The sequence below is a fragment of the Capricornis sumatraensis genome, chromosome 18, assembly GCF_032405125.1.
Source record: "Capricornis sumatraensis isolate serow.1 chromosome 18, serow.2, whole genome shotgun sequence".
Taxonomy (NCBI): Eukaryota; Metazoa; Chordata; class Mammalia; order Artiodactyla; family Bovidae; genus Capricornis; species Capricornis sumatraensis.
The window spans coordinates 28,283,047-28,305,044 of record NC_091086.1 but is presented as its reverse complement, the minus strand read 5'-3'; positions in this window follow the sequence as shown (position 1 = coordinate 28,305,044).

The following is a 21,998-nucleotide window of genomic DNA, read 5'->3' as shown; positions in this document are numbered from 1 at the left end:
TAAATGAGAAAACTAGGCCCAAGAGGGATTAATTACTTACGTACTTTTCCAAGGTGGCCTAAAAAGAAAGGGGTGGACTGGGATTTGAACCCATTTGACTCCTGTCACCACAAACTGTGGGATGTTCTGAAAGAGATGGGAATACCAGACCACCTAACCTGCCTCTTGAGAAATCTGTATGCAGGTCAGGAAGCAACAGTTAGAACTGGACTTGGAACAACAGACTGGTTTCAAACAGGGAAAGGACTATGTCAAGGCTGTATATTATCACCCTGCTTATTTAACTTATATGCAGAGTACATCATGAGAAACACTGGGCTGGATGAAGCACAAGCTGGAATCAAGATTGCTGGGAGAAATATCAATAACCTCAATACCACCCTTATGGCAGAAAGTGAAGAACTAAAAAGCCTCTTGATGAAAGTGAAAGAGGAAAGTGAAAAAGTTGGCTTAAAGCTCAACATTCAGCAAACTAAGATCATGGCATCTGGTCCCGTCATTTCATGGGAAATAGATGGGGCAACAGTGGAAACAGTGATAGACTTTATTTTGGGGGGGCTCCAAAATCACTGCAGATGATGACTGCAGCCATGAAATTAAATGATGCTTACTCCTTGGAAGAAAAGTTATGACTAACCTAGACAGCATATTAAAAAGCAGAGGCATTACTTTTGCCAGCAAATGTCCATCTAGTCAAAGCTATGGTTTTTCCAGTGGTCATGAATGGATGTGAGAGTTGGACTATAAAGAAAGCTGAGTGCCAAAGAAAGTGAAAGTGAAGTAGCTCAGTGGTGTCTGACTCTTTGTGACCCCATGGACTGTAGCCCACCAGGCTCTTCCATCCATGGAATTTTCTAGGCAAGAGTACTGGAGTGGGTTGCCATTTCCTTCTCCAGGGGATCTTCCTGACCTGGGGATCGAACCCGGGTCTCCCACATTGCAGGCAGATGCTTTACTGTCTGAGCCACCAGGGAATCCCTAAGGGGTGCCAAAGAATTGATGCTTTTGCACTGTGGTGTTGGAAAAGACTCTTGAGAGTCCCTTGGACTGCAAGGAGATCCAACCAGTTCATCCTAAAGGAGATTAGTCCTGAATATTCATTGGAAGGACTGATAGTGAATCTGAAACTCCAATACTTTGACCACCTGATGCAAAGGACTGACTCATTAGAAAAGACCCTGATGCTGGAAAGATTGAAGGCTGGAGGAGAAGGGAATGACAGAGGATGAGATGGTTCGATGGCATCACCGACTCAATGGACATGGGTTTGGGCAAGTTCTGGGCATTAGTGAGGGACAGGCAGGCCTGGCGTGCTGCAGTCCATGGGGTCACAAAGAGCTGGACACGACTGAATGACTGAACTTGAACTTGACTCCTGTGCTCTATACCCAAGTACACTTTCCCAAGGAAGAGAATTTACCCTAATCTTTCTTGAGACAATGTACTGAAGCTTGGAAAGATTTTAATGATTTTTTTGTTGTTTTTTTTATTTGAGTACTCCTTTAATATAATAGACAAGGGCAAATATTTTTCTCTTTAAGAGTTAAGATATATTGGAAATAAAAATAAAATGCTCTTAGATGTAATACAGTAAGATCTTTGAGGGGGTATATTAAGAAAAAAATAGTAAAATTCAGATGAACTGTGGCATTTAGTAGTCATATGCTGACATATATGTCAGTAGTCACAAACTGACATATACTGAAGTCAGTTTCAATGTTCGTGACAAATGTACCATAATTTAATGAGTGACAGTAGAGGATAATGGGTGAAGGATATATGGGGACTCTATACTATCTTTGCAACTTCTCTCGAAATCTGAAGCTATTCTGAAGTTAGAAGTTCACTTAATCAAAAAATAAAATATCCATCAGTCTAACCAACCCTCACTGATCCTTCATTAGCGGCACAGTGACCAGCTCTCTAGGACAGAGGTGGCTCCTCTCTGGCATCCTCTGTCTGCTGTGTAGGCAGGGCAACATCTTTGTATTGCTCAGGGCAGCTATGCCTACTTGTCTCCAGGCTGCTTTCTGGCCAGGCCAGGCATGCCCTTCATTCAAGCGGTGCCATCCTCTGTGGCCTGGGTACCCACCTGCTCACCACCATCTCCGTGTCATTTTCCTTGGTGGCCATGGGTATCTTATATTCCTTACCCTCATTTCATCAAGCAACATGGTATCTTAACTTTGTTCTGTTCCATCTTCATGTAGCAGGTTCTGAATCAAGTATTGATGTCCGGGGCATGCTGTTTGTCAGGGTTCATATTCCCATTGGTGGACACTGGCAGGCTGAAGCCTGGGGGAGCAGACAGGGATGACTCCTGCGGAAGGTGAGTCTCTGAGGAGGCTTGTCCACTTGTGCAGTAGCTGCTGTTTTATAGTCACCTGGAGTTTGAAAACTCTCAATCTCTGCCATACTGCAGACAGCTTCCTGTGGCAGAGAGTAAAGCCAGCTAGCTGAGGAATCAATACAGGAAGACTCAGTTCAGGAACCTGGGAAAGTGAGAACAATTTTGAGTTAGGTGATATGAGTTATCTTTGTAAAGTCTCATTGATTCTGTCACTTAAATATTCCTCAAATATATCTCCTCCTGTATCAATCAGAATGCAACCAAAAGAAGAAATACCTCTCCAGATAGTTTAAAAGGGATTTTTATATAGAAAGTTAATGATGCAGATAGTGGAACAGTTGAGAAGCCAAACAGGAGACAAAGCTGCTACTCAGATGTTAGCCACAGCAGGAAGCTACAACCAGCCCTGGACTGGAGGGACAAAAGGAGGAAGTGGGGTTCCCAGAGCCTGGGGCGGGATCCTTGGGCAGAAGCCAGATTTGGGGCCTGCTCACGTGCCAAGGAAGAGATGCAGCAGCTGCTGGAATTGTCACCTGAGACCCAGAGAGGTTGAATGAAATATACTGAATTTCTCTTTCCTCCTGCTTCCTGATCTCCTGCCAGTAACTATCAGTGGCCCAAGCTAATTAGAAATCAGCTGACATGGAAGTATGGTAAGCATAGCCAAGAGAGGTCAGCTTCCTTCCTCAAAGTACAGAGACTCTGCCACTGCCTAGGGGGTTAAAGCCTCCACCATCTGTTAGATGGGACTTCCCGGGTGGTGCTAGTGGTAAAGAACCTACTTGCCAATGCAAGAGATGAAGAGATGCAGGTTTGAACCCTGGGTTGAAAAGATCTCCTGGAGAAGGGCATGGCAACCCACTTCAGTATTCTTGCCTGGAGAATCCCGTGGAGAGACGGGCCTGGCTGGCTACAGTCCATAGTGTTGTAAAGAGTCTGATCGACTGAAGGGACTTAGCATAATATATCAGAGTGATGTTGCTAAAATACAAACATATGCATTAAACTCCTATTTACACGCTTATCTGACTCCCTGCCAACTGCAGGCTCAGCCCAAGCTTTTTAGCAGGGTGGACAGGGCCCTACTCCTGCCTGCCTCTCTAGCCTCATCTACAACTCCCTGCATGGCACAGCTTCCGTGCACTGAAGACCACAGGGCACACCGAGTGGTGTCAGCTACTTGAGGCTTGCTTTGTGGACCTCAGAAGAGGCTCCCTGGCCCAAGTATCCAGATTGTCATCGTGGGAACTGCAGCCTGAGATGGCACTCTCAAGGGGCTTCGGGGGGCCACCATGAGGGCGCCTAGAGAATGAGAGAACCTGCAGTGAGTGCATGTGAGAGCACATGACACTCTGTAGAGCCTCCTGGGAAATGGATAAGAGGAGAAATGCAAGAGCCTTGATGGGATATTGGGCATGAGTCAGTGAGATCTGAGTGCTTATCAATGAAATCCACCAGACTGGTTAAATTTGAGGAAACCGAGATTATGTGAGAATGAGAACAGAGGTCAATGTCTAAATATGTTGCTTAGCCTATTGTTACTAAAATTATTCCATCAACTAAAAGATCTCTGGCAGAATGAATAAATATGAGGACTCACTTCTGATAGGCCCTAGAAACTATTTACCTGTCATGAGGCCTTAATTAAAATGAAGAAAGAAATTAACACACATGGGCCTCCAAGGGAGCAATCAAGTTTTAGAAGATATGGTGAGGAAAATTAAAAGGTAGAAAGCATAAGTTTGAGATATCTGACAAGGTTTCAATGAAGTTTCATATGGTCCAGACTTTTAAAAAATATCTTGTCACACCATACATATATATATCAATCTTCTCTGTGCTCCGTGATAGTCTTACTGTAATCTGACCCTCCCTTATGGTGAAGTTAAAAAGTAACATTACTCTTCAACATCAAAGGAAAGCAAACATTTATTTAGCTAACAAAATGTGCCAAGCATTGAGCTGGGCAGATTACGTAATGCAATTCATTTTGCTATGGTAATTTTTCTGTGACAGATGAGGGAAATGAGACTTAGAGAGATTAAATGACTTGTCCAAGGCTGCATAGCAAGTGAAGGCATTGGTACTTAAACCTAAGTCTCCTTTTACAACCCCACATTTTTTGTCTCTTAGCAAGCAACCCTCATGATGCAGCACAAGTAAAAATAACTTAGTATTGAATTCAGTTTTCTCACCAAGAACATGAAAATAACATTTGGGTATATTTCCAAACAAGATTACCCTAAAATGCTTTGTAGGCAGATTTCTGAAAAATACAGAATTCATTTTGAAGGTTTATTTTTCAATTGAACATGAAGATTTTTGCATCTCTCAAAATCTAGGCATTATTGTGGCATCCTTGATCTGTTCAGCCTTTGAACTAAAATATTTGTTATCTTCTCAGGTGGTGCTAGTGGTAAAGAATCCAGCTCCAATGCGGGAGATGCAGGTTCAATCCCTGGGTTGGGAAGATCCCTTGGAGAAGGAAATGACAACCCAGTCCAGTATTCTTGCCTAGAAATTTCCACGGACACAGGAGTCTGGCGGGCTACAGTCCATGGGGCCGCAAAGAGTTGGACATGACTGAACACGCATATGTATATTTATTATCTTATCATTCTGAGTTTTCAGTATCAAACACTGGTTAATATCAGTGTGTGCATGTTGGGAGGAATCCTTGGAAAGTGGATTCTGAGATGGAGATAGGTGTTTAGGGGCATTTGTTAAGTAGTGCTCTTAGGAATCAGCCCTTCTCTTGAAGAGAAAGAAGAAAGAACTCACCACAGCGTTCACCACAGTGACAAATACGATTCTTAACAAATCAGTGTGTATACAATAAATGTATATATGTGCAGATATGCAATTTGTGGTAAAATATCTAAATACACGCAATAGAGGAATAAGTGTTTGCTTTGTATAATTGTAAAATATACATTTATTGTATAGACAAATGGTAAAGGCAATAACTCCCTGGATCAGGATGAAGGCTGAACTTCAAAGAATTGTAAATTGGACAATGTAAATGCCTATAGATTGAAAGCGCAATGTCCCCATCTCTGGTCCAAGAGGGAGCAGAAACTCAGGACTTCTTGAGGCTCTCACACTTCTTACCACCGTGGCATTTATTGCTGTGCCAGTAATAAGAATGTGTCAGTGTGCTGAGTGATAGTGTCCTGTGTACACAGAATGGTGCTAGGCTTATTGACTTGGTTTTTACATGTTTGCTGACTCTAAAGACTAATACATAATGAGTGGAAACAGAAAAAATATATATATAAAATCAACATGTGGTAAAAACTTAAAAAAAAAAAAATGAACATTCATTCCTCAGAAACTGCACTGGCCCTCCCTGTACTTACTTAGTCAACTTCTTCCTGTTTCAGGAATTCCCATCAACTGACAGTTATATTCCAGGAGTCTACGAAGGCAGATATCTGACCATAGACAGTGAATGTGGAGAATGCCCAGACATCCAAGGGGACAGGAAGCAGAGGCTAACATCGCCATCCCTTTTAGGTTTGGTGCTTGGATGCTTACAAGACTCTGCGAGGCTGCCTCTGCCTTCCAGCCATCCCTGCCTCTAACTCAGCAGTCTCAATCCAGAGAACTCAGGATCTTCATGGCTCCTGGAAGCACAGGCCCTACATAACAGCTGGTGCCCAGAGGGTACATGTAACATGTTCACAGTGATTGAAAGGACAAGTGCCTTCAATTTGTTCAGGTGGAGCTGCAGTATACAAAATGCATACCTAGCGTGAGTTGAGCTGCGCTTTGAGTTAAGAAATAGAGCTGCCTGAGGCAATCTAGAAGATGTTGGCCCTCCTAAAATGACAGACTCCTTCGTTGTTGACATTTTTCTTCCTTTAGTCCTTCCCTGGCCTTTTAGACAATGAGTTAAGTCTGATTTAGCTATGATTAATATTATGAAGTCTTAATCAAATGCCAAAGATGTGGATGGACCTTATATGTTCTTTTTTTAAAAAGCATTTTGCCTGTCCATGCATTTATTGTTCAATCACTGTTTTGTTTCCTGGTCACCTAGTCCAGGCATTTGCTCTAAGGCTGAAGAGCAGAACTAGTATTGTGTACAGTGACTATTGTTTGAAAATTTAGAGCTGGATATTTAGAGTGAAGGAACTCCAGTTAGTCTGATTATCATTGTGATGAAATAGCAGGCAATCTTTCTCATGTTTATTTTCTTCTTAACTTTCTCAAAATAATGTCACATAATTCAGAAGCCTTACTCTTTGTTGCTTCTTCTTGTCCTCTGTAAAGCCATCACTCAGAAAGGTGCCCTAATCAACTTTCTTTTGATATGTTTTAGCTCTTGTTAAACCTCATATCATCTTGTTCTAATTCCTTTACATAGTATTGTGATTTTGTCATGTTTTTCTTGTTTATATCATTGCTATATACCAGAAGCAAACTTTATCTGGACCCCTGATATTTCATCAGGGCATCTGGTTTTCTAGCAGCTTCCTTATGAGTGTCAGTAGATTAGATTCCCTCTCTGGTTTGTTTTGTGGCTATGGGCAAGTCAAACTCCATGAACCTTAACTTCTCCATTTGCAAAATGGGATAATAATACTTACCTCCCACACATGCTGGGTGTTGTGAGAATTAAAGAGATAATGTTTGCAAAGTGCTTTGTAAAAACATGGAGCCTTTCATCTAAGGAAGGAGCTCAGATGTTATTATTTTTGTTGTTACTGTCGGTCATGTTCCCACATGGCTTTATGTTGATCGTGTTTTTAACTGCAGTAGAGGTGAATCACAGAGATGAGAGATGGTGAAGACGCAGCAGGTCATCTAGTTCAAACATATTAGAGAATTCTTCCCCGGCAACACTCTCTTGGTACTTTAGTCTTGCTATTTTTAAGTCCCAAAGCACCAAACATTACATGGTCCATTTCTTCCTGCTTGACAGCAGAACTCTTCTAAAGAACAGTTTCAATGGCAACTTTTGACCTAAGTATTTTCTTAATGACCCAATTGGAACAACTTTTTGAGTCTCTTCCAGGAGAATATTTTTGCTTGGTATAAGGGTTATAGTTATTTTTAGGACCCTTTACTACTTTCCTGGGGAAATGGAGTTATAGTCCATTAGCTTCCTTCTGATGATATTCTGTACAATGTTCACCCCAAATGTTCAACTTAGGAATTTCCTTACCATTGGTCCACAGAGCACACCAAACCAAATCTTATTCAGAGATATCACATTTCAAACACAATTAACCTGCTTTAAATTCAATCTCAGAAGACTAAAAGAATGTCCTAACTTCAATCTTGTGACCTGCAAGTATTTTGCTTTTGGTAGATGTATAACCTTACCACTGAGGATAAGTTTGAAATCTGATAGTCTGTGAATATTTGTTGAATGAATACATGGACAATTCATATTTACATGTATAATTCACTGTTACTTGATTCAGTAGGATAATGATAGTCCTTTTAGTTCTTTTAGATTTATATATGTTGACGTATTATAAATATATGTTAATGTATTATATACATTATATGTGCATATTGTATATTCTTATATATATTGTGCACATATATGTTTATTTGAAATTTATATATATATAATATATATATTTGGAAGTATTACTACTTACAACATAAATATAACTAGTATCCTGATAAAGAGATGGTCTAGAATGATATACAGACTTTCAAAAGATGTGAAGCATTTACTATTTAGGAGCTGAAATATTAATACATTGGTAAGCCAAACATATTTCTCTTGTAATGCCAATTGCTTCAGCCAGTGAGAATTGGTTTTGAAGATAGAATGATTCTGTTTTCCCCTTGGCTATTGGTTTTCCACCCTTTTGCTATAGAGTAAGGTCTAAGATGAAATCAATACCCCAAGTAATCCTTTCCCTTTCTTCTACTTATGATAGTTTAATTAATTATTCTCCTTTAAACTGATCCATTAATTAAAACTAAGCTTTTATGTGATAATGATTATTGTTTTCAGTGCAATTGTGGTTTCCAATCTGAATCAGGCTTTAGGTTCAAGTGGAAGGATTTTTCTTGTTATTATTGTTGATTAGTTTCTAAGTTGTGTCGACACTTGCAATTTATGAACTGTACCCTGTTGGGCTCCTCTGTCCATGAGATTTTCAAGGAAAGAGTACTAGAGTAAATTGCCATTTCCTCCTCCAGGGGAACTTCCTGACCCAGGGATTCAATCTGTAACTCCTGCATTGGCAGGCAGATTCCTTACCACTGAGGCACCTGGGAGGCCCTTCAGTTCAGTTCAGTTCAGTCGCTCAGTCGTATCTGATTCTTTGCAACCCCATGGACTACAGCACACCAGGCTTCCCTGTCCATCTTGTCATTAATTGCTGGTGAAACCTCAATCCAAAGACTTGAGCAATAATTCAGCTTTCTTAGTAAAGAATAGAAGGATATGACTGAAGAGAAAATGTCATTCTATTTTCAAGGAGTCAGAAAACTGAAATACATCTTCGAAAAATCTATGAAACTAATGAGTCACTCTCATGAGATATTTTGGATATTTTGGAAAACTAAAGAGTATCATTAAAAAAAAAAAACTGTTGAAGTTATTATCTGTGGTACTTGGATCAGAAAGCTTGTGACACTTGACAGATTTTTATGTGGCATATTTCCAGAGAGTGAATTCATCGGTGGTCAACTTTTGGGATACTTTGCTCTTTAATCCCTTTGCCTTCAACACGGTAGTAGCTGGGGAGTGAGATGGGACGTGGTAATTAGCTTGCTGAGTCAGTGGGATGGAGTCCTGAAATACTGAATAATTATTTCTTTGATGTGTGGTGTGGTTAACATGCTTAAGATTCTTAACACAGGGCCAGCTGGATGCCAGAACTGGGAAGAGGAAGTAAAATCACTTTTATATACCGCGCAGAACGTTAAATAGCAAATCTCAGAGTTCAGACTTCGTCATTCTTTGTCTTCACCTCCTTGTTTTCTTAAACTTTATAACAATCAGTTTAAGCACTTAATTGGCAAACTCGTGGCCCAGAAATAGCAAACAAAATATCATTATAAGTCTGTGAAACACCTTGCTTTCTATGATCCTTGTTCCAGGTAACAGCGGACCAAAAATCTGGACAAAAATAGAAAGGCACAGTGACGCTACTGTTTTGGAAAGAAAACGTATCTTTCTTAGTAGCCTTGAACCTGTAACACTAACGTATCATGAATGCGTTTAGTTTAGTGGACACTAAATACTCTCTGATGTGTCTCAGCATGCTTTCACTTCCGTGAGAAAGATTCCTTTTAGGTCAAGCCCAGCAGTTGACTAAGGAGAATGTAGAACCTGGAATTGAAAGTCATTAGTTTTGTCCCTCTCTATAATCGCCAATTTATTACCATGAACTTGGTGCAATGGAAAATTATTACTTCTTTCTAGATCTCAGCAATTTTAAATGGGAAGAATTTTGTTTGAGGTTTTGAGGTTCAAACACTGCATCTCTTCCCTGCCTTCTTCTGGGTCAGTTACCTCTGATGCCCAAGAAAAGAGCAGTGAGATAGGATTTGGAGAAAGTATGAGAGCCCCTTTTTTCTGAGCCTTTGAAATTGTGGCATCAAGATTGACAAGAGGAAGTATGAATTGCAGCGAGACTAAGTGGGAAAGAAAGAATTCATCCCATCAGGTGAAAACTATGGAACAATTAAATGATAACATCTTACAGGAAATGTCACCATCACATGTTTTTTTTGCCTCTCATATCATTGGCTATGAGTCAAATTCAAGTTGAGGCATATGTTTTTTCCATCTCTACATCTTCACACTATAAATTTTGATTTTTATAAAAATAACCATTCTTTTTCCCATCAAAAGCTGAAAGATATTTCTTTGCCCCTCGCTAGGACTTAGCATTGCTTGTAGTGGGTGGGGGCAGCTGACTTGCATGAAGACAGGCTTCCATATTATATCCTCTTTGGGGTGAACTCAGCCCGTGGGTAGATGAACAGCAGCCTTTATTCCCAGGCAGAGCTCATTCTCCTGACTTGACTAATATTTACCTAAGCTTCTCTCTGCCTCTTCCTCCTCTCTGAGATTTGTTTTTCTTGTTTTCCCAACCTGCATGCTTTCACCTACAGCTCTGCTTCCTCAGAACTGCTCTTGGCTCACCTTGTGCAGTTTTTTCCATGATTATTTTATTTCTCAACTTGAGTGCTTCCCTTTGTTCTATAACATGACATTCAAACTGCCTTCCTGCTCTCTGCCAGCATACCCCTTGATACTGGTGCACTTTCCACCTACACAGGTTTGCAGCAAGCTGCTCTAGCTAATCTCTTGGCTTTTGATATTTCCCTAACATGTGTAGGTCAGCCTTATTTGATTTATTGCCAATATATAAACTCCCTCATGATTTCACCTTTCCATTTGCTTTTATGGATGCGAATGTCCTTCCAGAAAAACTGACTTTTATTCTAGTTGAGAAACAATATCTGAAGACTTTTTAAAAAGACCTTAAAACATCTCACAAACATTACCGTTGTGATTTTTTAATATTATTTCTACTGAAAAGCAGGTGGAAAATAAGCATTCAATTTTGAGATGGAAAATTAAAGGCCAATTGCCAACATCAAGTAATTATGTAGAAATCCTGAGAGCTGGCTTAAGTCTTTTTCAAAAATAAGGGGGAATATGCCCTCCGATTCTGCTCTTGTCTATATTTTGGAAGAATCATTCCTATAACACAATCCTATCATTTGGATTTATTTCAATGGTACATAAGCAATACTTAATATATGCTAGGCAATCTAATCAAGCCTCAGATATAGAATACATGGTCCTTGTCCTTAAGGAAGTGGGTTGACAGCCATGAACAGGAAGTCTATAGTAAATGCTGTGATAAAATATGAATAAGAATCCTGAGTCACAGACACACAAGAGGTTTAATCAGGTCGGGATGATGAGGAGTGCATTATGGAGGAGACAGCAGTGGAGGGAAAGGAGATACACAGCAATAGAATCACTGCCTGCAGAGAAAAAACACTTGGGGCCATATTCTCTCAGTCCTTTGCCCACCATTTCAGTGTTCCTTTTCAGTATAAATATAGCTTTCAAAGATCCCATCCACAAACCAAGGTTATGCCTTTTCTAGGAGCCACCTGAGTATGGGTGTGTGTAAGTGTTAGTCACTCAGTTGTGTCTAACTCTGCGACCCCATGGACTGTAGCCCACCAGGATCCTCTGTCCATGGAATTCTCCAGGCAAGAATACTGGAGTGGGTTGCCATTCCTTTCTCCAGGGGATCTTCCTGACCCAAGGATAGAACCTGGGGCTCTTGCATTGCAGGTAGATTCTTTACCATCTGAGCCATGAAGTATTGAGTATGGATAGCTTTGTGCATTTGTAATAGAAAGTAAACATGATTTCAGGCCTCAAGGAAATGAGTTTACAGATGATAATAGCAAAATGATAGAAACTCTGGTATCCTGGAAATAAATGAAAATCAGGGAATTTAGGAAAACATTTTCTGGGTTTTGAAGTTGTGTCTGCTTCACTGAGAAGTATATTGTGAAAATTTCTCAGGACGCTTGTTTCCCAGTCTTGTGATTAGCCTCCTGAGATAGTCACGTGGGCTGACTTCCTCTAAATCAGTATTTGAGAAGCATTTCAGGCAGACCACCTTGAACTGATGATTGCCTTTCTCAGGAGACAGTCACATGTGCTAGATCCTCTGGGAGGAAATGAATGAATTGCCCATTGTACATTAAATCTCAGACAAGAAAATTTAAAGGTGAACTTCCAAAACATTAAGGCTCAGAGTAATCACCGGAGTTGGCTAGCTAGCCTTGGGGGGCCCACCCTTCCCAGAATCAGCAAACTCTTCCCCTGTAGAAAATTACATAAACATTTGAAGGTTTCTGTCTGTCCTCAGAATTCTACTTGTCTGCCAAGATTATAGTCATTTGAGCTGGAAAGTTGGCCAGTTACAATCTCCATTAAGGCATTGATGGCTACACTCATTCCTGCGCTTCCTTGTTCATGATCCTGTGAGTCTCTGGGGTCTTTGGGGTCAAGCGCTGCCTATGAGAGCTGTCAGCATAGAGGAAAGGACATGCTTATGTCTTTTCTATCTAAATGGCAGGGCTTGCTCCGGAGTTGACCCAGGGTAGTCTCCATGGGTCTCTTTTCCATCTTAAGCAAAAGCCTTATACAAAGTGTTGGTTGAGCAGAAATGCAGAAACCATTATCAAGCATCTTTCTTCATGGCAATCAATCATCGGCACAATGTACAGAGTTGGTCACATGGCCAATTCTTTCCCACTACCCACATGCTATTTCCCATCCCTTATATCTTGACAGTACTTCTAGTGGAGAGGAAGACGAAGCTGCCCAAGCTTTCATTAAGAAGCTACTCTGGGCTCCTTAACACCCTACTGCCATATTGCTTTCAGAAATAAAAAGTGTTTGCTTTCTCCAATAGGCAAATGACTCAGAATTTTTTTATTTCTCTCCACAGTCATTCTCATCTGTTCCAGATTAGGGTACACTGAGAAACTCTGAGATGGAGTTTAGAGCATGGCATGTTTATTATGGAGCATCCTAAGGACCAAGATTCCAGGAAGGCTGGGAAGGGGAATAGGATTGGGAAGAAGAAGATATTGAGATGAGACCCAGACACAAAAATAGCCTTGATCAACTCCATGGGGATCTGTGCCCTTCAGATTTGTCTCGAATTAGACTGAGATAGCCAGGTTTTTGTATTCCAGTGTCAGTCAGGCATCACCTGTGGGCAACCTAGAATGGAAATAACCTTGAATGAGAGCTCTCTTTGCAGCTGAGGAAAGGCTGAAGGGGTTGAAAGCTGATGACTGCCTGCTGGCAGCATTGCTAGTAGCTGGGACAAGAATCTCTTATTGAAGGAAGATGTGTATGGATCTGGGTGGTGCCTACTCTATGCTCCAGTCAGATTACTTCCCAATCTACACTTAAGGAGCAGCTCTTTAGGATGCTTCTAAACTTAGGGTAAACTAAATTCAGGAAGTTAGTGGGACAAATTACAGCCCAATGCTTGGTCTCAAGGTCACAACTTATACTCAATTGCCTCCCTCCTCCACTATTGATTCTAGATTTTTCCTCTCCCTCATCTTCCATCTCTGTCTGTCTCATTTGCTTACCTGATGGCATAACCAATATCCTCAGCCCTGAGTATTCTCCCTCAGTCACCATCCCCTTCTCAAACCAGGATTGCTGTGCTTGTCCATTTGTCATTATAATTGGGAAGAAAGGACCAAGAGATGCCCAAATAGATCACCTAGGTGCCAGACTTACTCCTTTATGCCCCATTGTGAAATGGCAGCCCTACTACCTGATGGCTGGTCAGTTGCCCTGCCAAAACAGTGACTCCTCCTCTTGCCAGGTGGTTCCTTGCCACAAGAAGCCTCAATTCCCAGGCTGCAGTCATAGCTTGTAATACAAAGGGATTGTTACTGTATCCATTAGTAAAAAAAAAAAAAAAAAAAAAAAAAGTTCTCTTTTAAGAATCAGGATCTATAGGCCCACAGAATGCAGAGCTGCAAAGAAAGGATGCACACAGCATTCAAACAGGTCACTGGGGAAGAAGAGAGGTTGAACTACTTTTTTTTTTTTCCTTTTCCTCAGTTCTTATAACCATGTATTTTGCTTTTGGGGTTATAGTACCATATGAAAGCCTTTGATTCAAAGTGTATACTAGTCTTAGAGGATGACACTCCATCCTGGTAAATCATTGAGCTGAAACTTCAGCCATGCCTTCAGAGAGATATTCCAGTGCTCTATCAGGCTACTAGCTTCTGTGTAGTGAGATGTATGATACGCCCAGAAGTGAAGTGAAGTCACTCAGTCATATACAACTCTTTGCGACCTCGTGGACTGTAGCCTACCGGGCTCCTCTGTCCATGGGATTCTCCAGACAAGAATATTGGAGTCGATTACCGTTTCCTTCTCCAGGGGATCTTCCCAACCCAGGGATCGAACCCGGGTCTCCCGCATTGGAAGCAGATGCTTTACCCTCTGAGCCACCAGGGAAGCCATGATTATGGGCCAACTTTCACATCTGTTTTCTCTATTATGAGTTTCTCTGATGCAATGATATATGAAATCCCACACCAGTGGATCAAACTCCATAACCCTTGGGTAGTCATATTGGCTAAGTCCCTGCCAGCAAGAAAGGCAAACAGGTAACAAGTTGGTTTTCTCAAGGGATGATGCGACAACAGGGAGTCAGTATTGGTCTCTGTTTCCGGAAGGTTGGATGTTCAGTGGCACCAACAGCTAAATTAGCCATGGTAAGGGGAAATCCATGCTCTTGGGCATGTGTAGAGCCTTCGTTTGTACCACCTCAGCTTACTCTGTTTATACACCCGTTTTTTAAGCTTTGGGATTGACAGTGATAAAAGCTGTCTGATATCGACAGGCTGAGTCATTTTTGCCACATAGTTGTTTAGTATTTCCTCTGTGTTGGATGTTATTGGTGGGTGTGTTCATATGATAAAAGATTTTTATAATTTATGCACACTCTCATAGTCATTCACATACTTCTACCCTAGATTCCCTTGTCTTTGATCTTCATCTGCTTTCTTTTCCAAACCTTAATAGCCAAGCCACTGGCTACTGCCCATGAGTTCATATATGTAGTCCAACCTTGGGCCACTTCTCTCTCTACACAAAGTATACGGCCAGGCACAGAGAGTTGAGTCTGCACTGTCCCCTGCAGTCCTGTATTCTGAGAAAGCATATCCTCCCTTTCCCTTATCAGGCTTGTTATGTCCCTTTATTGGTTATGGTGCAACTTAACCTATTTTGGCCACGTGATGGTAAAAGCCAACTCATTGGAAAAGACCCTGCTGCTAGGAAAGATGAAGGGCACGAGAAGAAGGGGTGACAGAGGATGAGATGGTTGAATGGCATCACCAACTCAATGGGTACAAATCTGAGCAAACTGCAGGAGATAGTGAAGGACAGGGAAGCCTGTCATGCTGCAGTCCATGGGGTCGCAAAGAATCGGATGAGACATAGTGACTGAATAGCAATCTTAAAGATGATACGTTATAGCTATAGAGTGGAATGTTAGCCACAAAAAGTAATGAAGTTATGCTATTTATTATAACATGGATAAACCTAGAGATTATTATGTTTCATGAAATAGATCAGAGAAAGATAAGGTATAATATTATTTGTATGTGGGACCTAAAAATCATATGAATGAATATATACATAGCAAAACAGAAACAGACTCACAGACATAGAAAACAAATCAGTGGTTACCAGTGGGGAGAGGGAAAAGAAGAGGGGGAAGTTAAAGGCATGGGATTAACAGATACAAACTACTGTGTAGAAAATTGATAGGTATCAGAGAGATATTTTACATCACAAAGAATTATAGCCATTATCTTTTAACAGCTTTTCATGGAGTAGAATCTGTGAAAGTGCTGAATCATTCTTCTGTATAGCTAAAACTAGCGAGATATTGCAAATCAAATATGTGTGTGTGTGCATGCTCAGCTGTGTCCGACTCTGTGACTCATGGACTGTCACCCACCAGGCTCCTCTGTCATGGAATTTTTTCAGCCTATGATACTAGGTGCTGCCATTTCCTCCTCCAGGGGATCTTCCCGACTCAGGGATCGAACCCACGTCTCTTGTGTCTCCTGCCTTGCAGGAGAATTATTTACCACTAGACTTCACTTTCGGAGAAGGCAATGGTACCCCACTCCAGTACTCTTGCCTGGAAAATCCCATGGACGGAGGAGCCTGGTAGGCTGCAGTCGCTGAGGGTCAGACATGACTAAGCAACTTCACTTTCACTTTTCACTTTCATGCCTTGGAGAAGAAAATGGCAACCCACTCCAGTGTTCTTGTCTGGAGAATCCCAGGGATGGGGGAGCCTGGTGGGCTGCCGTCTGTGGGGTCGCACAGAGTCGGACATGACTGAAGCAACTTAGCAGCAGCAGCAGCAGCAGCAGCATCAGCAGCAGCAGCAGCAGCAGTGCCATCTGAAAAAACCTGCAAATCAAAAATACTTCAATTGAAAAACAAATAAAAGTGGTAATTAAAAAAAAATCTTAGCTATCAGTCCACTGGCTATCATGGGAGGTAGGAATGTATTCTGAGGTAGTGTATACATTGTCCTGCAGAGAGAAGGCCTCTACATTTCCTCTTACAAGAGGAGAGGGATGTGAGCTTTTGATGGTAGGTGGACAACAGGCACTTCTGCTGCCATATAGGGTTTGGGGGAATCTAAGGATTTTGGACTTTTGTGGGCCTCCACATAGATATCTTCTCAGTGTGCCAGAGTCCTATTTTTCCTAGTGAGGGCCCTAATCTTAACATAGAAAATCTATCTTGATTAGGAGGCTAGCCTTGATTGAGAGTTTGGCTCCTTTGATGATTATATTCTAGTCCTGGTCCTTGGATTTCTATGCCTTCCTGAAGCAAAGAAAGAGATCCTTTTTATATGCTATCAAGAAGGCTTTCTACTTTCACAATTGCTTTTTATCACCTGTTAATTTCTATAGACTTTTGTTTTCTTCCTTCCAGACAAGGAGTTTAGAAAGTAACAGTATAATTCCATTGTTTTTATAGTTTCTATTACCTCTTTTTGTCAAATGCAACATATAGTAATGGCTAGTACATCTCATGCACCTTTATACCATCTCAATTCACCAATGATAATGTGAATACTTGGCCCTTCACCTAGTGCCAGGGCTCTGTTCTCCCCCTGCCATCAGGGAGGAAGTTCTCATTGCCAGCTAAAGGTCCAGCGCCAGAACCCCATCTTCCTTCCTACATCTTTGGAGCACTCCTGGTACCAACTGTCACAGGGTGAGGTTTCCCAGGAAGTAGACCCTGAGCTGGAGATTAGAACTTGCTTTATTTATTAAAGAGAGTTCATGGACACCTAGAGAAGGGAGGGGAATGAAGTAGGATTGGGCAAAAGGAAAAGTTGAGCTGAAATGCAAGCGTAATTACAGCCTCAGTCAGCATCATAAGGATCCTTGGAGCTAAAATGGTCATTCATAGGTATCTTGAGTTGGGCCACAATGGTCAGGACTTTGCATTCTTGAACTGATCTGGTATTGGATGTGGATGTTCATGGAAAAGGGCATGACCATGGATGAGAGGGCTCAGCAGCTGAGACAATCTTGAAGAAGCTCACAGTTAAAAGGTGACTGTGACAACTCTCCAAACAGCAGGAAGAATTGAGTCTTCCAGTGAAGAAGATATGGACATGAGAGCTAATCTTTGGAGGAAGTAGCAATTTTAGGAGCAATGGCAGTCGCTTGCAGAAAGATTGTGCCATCCACTCGTACCACCCTGTGCCTTTGTGTAAAGGCAAAGCAGAACGTGTTCTTCAAGCATTGCTTTCCCAAGGGAGCCTTTGCTGACCAAATTCCCTCTTTCATCACCCCTAATCCTGTCTTCTTGCTTAACTCACTCCCTGGCTCCAGTGAGTCCCTATGACACTTTAAATATGCCTTTATGTAGCTATCTTAGTCCATTTTGGCTGATATAATATTAATACCATAGATTGTGTGACTTAGAAATATATTGCTCATCATCCAAGATTGAGGTGCCAACCGATCTGATGTCTGGTGAGAGCCCTCTTGCTGTGGATAGTTGGTTATCTTCTTGCTGTATTTTCACATGACTGAGGAAGAAAGGGAGTTCTCTGGTTCTTTTTTATAAGGACACTAATCCCATTCTTGAAAGTTTCACCTTTATGACCTAGTTCTCTCCCAAAGGTCCCACCTCCAAATATCATCACATTGGGAATTATGTTTCAACATGTGAATTTTTTGGGGGGAAGGGCAGTACAAACATTCAGTCTGTGACTTTAACACTTCTCACACTGAGATATAATTGTGTAGTTACCTATTATATTTCTAGTTTCTTGAGGGTTGTAACTTTCATTCATTTGTTCTTAAGGACCAGAATCAGTATTGTACCTTTCATATGCCACGACTATTAAATGAATGATGTGTCAAAAATGCATAAAAGCATCAGACCATCATTCATGTCATAATATAAGGCCATAGATATAGCATTAAGAGATACAGTTTGAGTCCTTATTTAGTCATAAACAGATAATAGATAAGTCAGTTGGTCTTCCTATGTCTGAGTTTTACCTCCTCTAAACTGTAAGGAAGTATCCTCCATACTTTATATCATTATTATTAAGATAAAAGAAGGTTCAATTCAGTTCAGTTGCTCACTCCTGTCCGCCTCTCTGTGACCCCATGGACTGTATCATGCCAGGCTTCCCTGTCCAACTTCACCAATTCCTGGAGTAAAGTCATGTCCGTAGCTTCAGTGATACCATCCAATCATCCCATCCTCTGTCGTCTCCTTCTCCTCCTGTCTTCAATCTTTCCCAGCATCAGGGTCTTTTCCAACAAGTCAGTTCTTCCCATCAGGTGACCAAAATATTGGAATTTCAGCTTCAACATCAGTCCTTCCAAAGAATATTCAGGACTGATTTCCTTTAGGATGGACTGGCTGGATCACCTTGCTGTCCAAGGGACTCTCAAGAGTCTTCTCCAGCACCATGATTCAAAAGCATCAATTCTTTGGCGTTCAGCTTTCTTTTTTTTTTTTCCTATGGAATTTCTCTTTATTGACCTTTATGAATCAAATAAATGACTTATAATCATAAAGGATAACATTTTGAGAATCAAAATTCTGAAGTCTTTACATTGATCCCTTATGCTTCTCTCTCTTTTTTTTTTTTTTTTACTTTATTTTACTTTACAATACTGTATTGGTTTTGCCATACATTGACATGAATCCACCACGGGTGTACATGCGTTCCCAAACATGAACCCCCCTCCCACCTCCCTCCCCATAACATCTCTCTGGGTCATCACCGTGCACCAGCCCCAAGCATGCTGTATCCTGCTTCGGACATAGACTGGCGATTCGATTCTTACATGATAGTATACATGTTACAATGCCATTCTCCCAAATCATCCCACCCTCTCCCTCTCCCTCTGAGTCTAAAAGTCCGTTATACACATCTGTGTCTTTTTTGCTGTCTTGCATACAGGGTTGTCATTGCCAAAACCACAATGAGGTACCACTTCACACCAGTCAGAATGTCGGCGATCCAAAAATCTGCAAGCAATAAATGCTGGAGAGGGTGTGGAGAACAGGGAAACCTCCTACACTGTTGGTGGGAATGCAAACTAGTACAGCCACTTTGGAGAACAGTGTGGAGATTCCTTAAAAAATTGCAAATAGAACTACCTTATGACCCAGCAATCCCACTGCTGGGCATACACACCAAGGAAACCAGAATTGAAAGAGACACATGTACCCCAATGTTCATCGCAGCACTGTTTATAATAGCCAGGACATGGAAACAACCTAGATGTCCATCAGCAGATGAATGGATAAGAAAGTATATATACACAATAGAGTATTACTCAGCCATTAAAAAGAATACATTTGAATCAGTTCTGATGAGATGGATGAAACTGGAGCCGATTATATAGAGCAAAGTAAGCCAGAAAGAAAAACACCAATACAGTATACTAACACATATATATGGAATTCAGCTTTCTTTATAGTCCAACTCACACATCCATACATGACTACTGGAAAAAACATAGCTTTGACTAGATGGACCTTTGTTGGCAAAGTAATGTCTCTGCTTTTTAATATGCTATCTAGGTTGGTCATAGCTTTTCTTCCAAGGAGCAAGTGTCTTTTAATTTCATGGCTGCAATCACCATCTGCAGTGATTTTGGAGCCTCCTAAAATAAAGTCTGTCACTGTTTCCATTGTTTCCTCATCTATTTGCCATGAAGTGATGGGACCAGATGCCATGATCTTAGTTTGCCTAATGTTGAGTTTTAGGCCAGCTTTTTCACTCTCTTTTTTCACTTTCATCAAGAGGCTCTTTAGTTCTTCTTTGATTTCTGACATAAAGGTGGTGTCTTCTGCATATCTGAGGTTATTGATATTTCTCCTGGCAATCTTGATTCCAGCTTATGCTTCATCCAGCCTGGCATTTTGCATGATGTACTTATACTCTGCATATAAGTTAAATAAGCAGGGTGATGATATACAGCCTTGACATACTCCTTTCTCCATTTGGAACCAGTCTATTGTTCCATGTCCAATTCTAATTTTTGCTTCTTGACCAGCATACAGATTTCTCAGGAGGCAGGTCAGGTGGTCTGGTATTCACAGTTTGTTGTGATCCACACAGTCAAAGCCTTTGGCATAGTCAATAAAGCAAAAGTAGAAGTTTTTCTGGAATGCTCTTGCTTTTTTGATGATCCAACAGATGTTGGCAATTTGATCTCTGGTTCCTTAACCTTTTTCAAATCCAGTTTGAACATTTGGAAGTTCATGGTTCACGTACTGTTGAAGCCTGGCTTGGAGAATTTTGAGCATTACTTTGCTAGCATATGAGATGAGTGCAATTGTGTGGTAGTTTGAGCATTCTTTCGCATTGCCTTTCTTTAGGATTGGCATGAAAACTGACCTTTTCTAGTCCCATGGCCACTGCTGAGTTTTCCAAATTTGCTGGCATATTGAGTGCAGCACTTTCACAGAATCATCTTTTAGGATTTGAAATAGCTCAACTGGAATTCCATCACCTCCACTAGCTTTGTTCATAGTGGTGCTTCCTAAGGTGCACTTGACTTCACATTCCAGGATGTCTGGCTCTGGGTGAGTGATCACACCATTGTGCTTGTCTGGGACATGAAGATCTTTTGTGTATAGCTTTTCTGTGTATTCTTGCCACCTCTTCTTAATATCTTCCACTTCTGTTAGGTCCATACCATTTCTATCCTTTATTGTGCTCATGTTTACATGAAATATTCCTTTGGCATCTGTAATTTTCTTGGAGAGATCTCTAGCCTTTCCCATTCTATTGTTTTCCTCTATTTCTTTGCATTGATCCCTGAGGAAGTCTTTCTTATCTCCTTGCTACTCTTTGGAACTCTGCATTCAAATGCGTATATCTTTCTTTTTCTCCTTTGCCTTTAGTTTCTCTTCTTTTCTCAACTATTTGTAAGGCCTTGTCAGACAACTATTTTGCCTTTTTGCATTTCTTTTTCTTGAGGATGGTCTTGATCCCTGTCTCCTATACAATAACACGAACCTCCATCCATAGTTCTTCAGGCACTCTATCAGATCTAATCCCTTGAATCTATTTGTCACTTCCATTGTGTAATCATAAGGGATTTGATTTAGGTCATACCTGAATGGTCTAGTGGTTTTCCCTACTTTCTTCAACTGAAGTCTGAATTTGGCAATAAGAAGTTCATGATCTGAGCCACAGTCAACTCCTTGTCTTATTTATGCTAACTGTATAGAGCTTCTCCATCTTTGGCAGCAAAGAATATAATCAATCTGATTTCGGTATTGACCATTTGGTGATGTCCATGTGTAGAGTTCTCTCTTGAGTTGTTAGAAGTGGGTGTTTGCTATGACCAGTGCATTCTCTTGGCAAAACTGTTAGCCTTTGACCTGCTTATTTTTGTACCCCAAGGCCAAATTTGCCTGTTACTCCAGGTAGCTCTTGACTTCCTAATTTTGCATTCCAGTGCCCTATAATGTAGAGGGCATCTTTTTTTGGGTGTTAGTTCTAGAATGTCTTGCAGGTCTTCATAGAACCGTTCAACTTCAGCTTCTTCAACATTACCA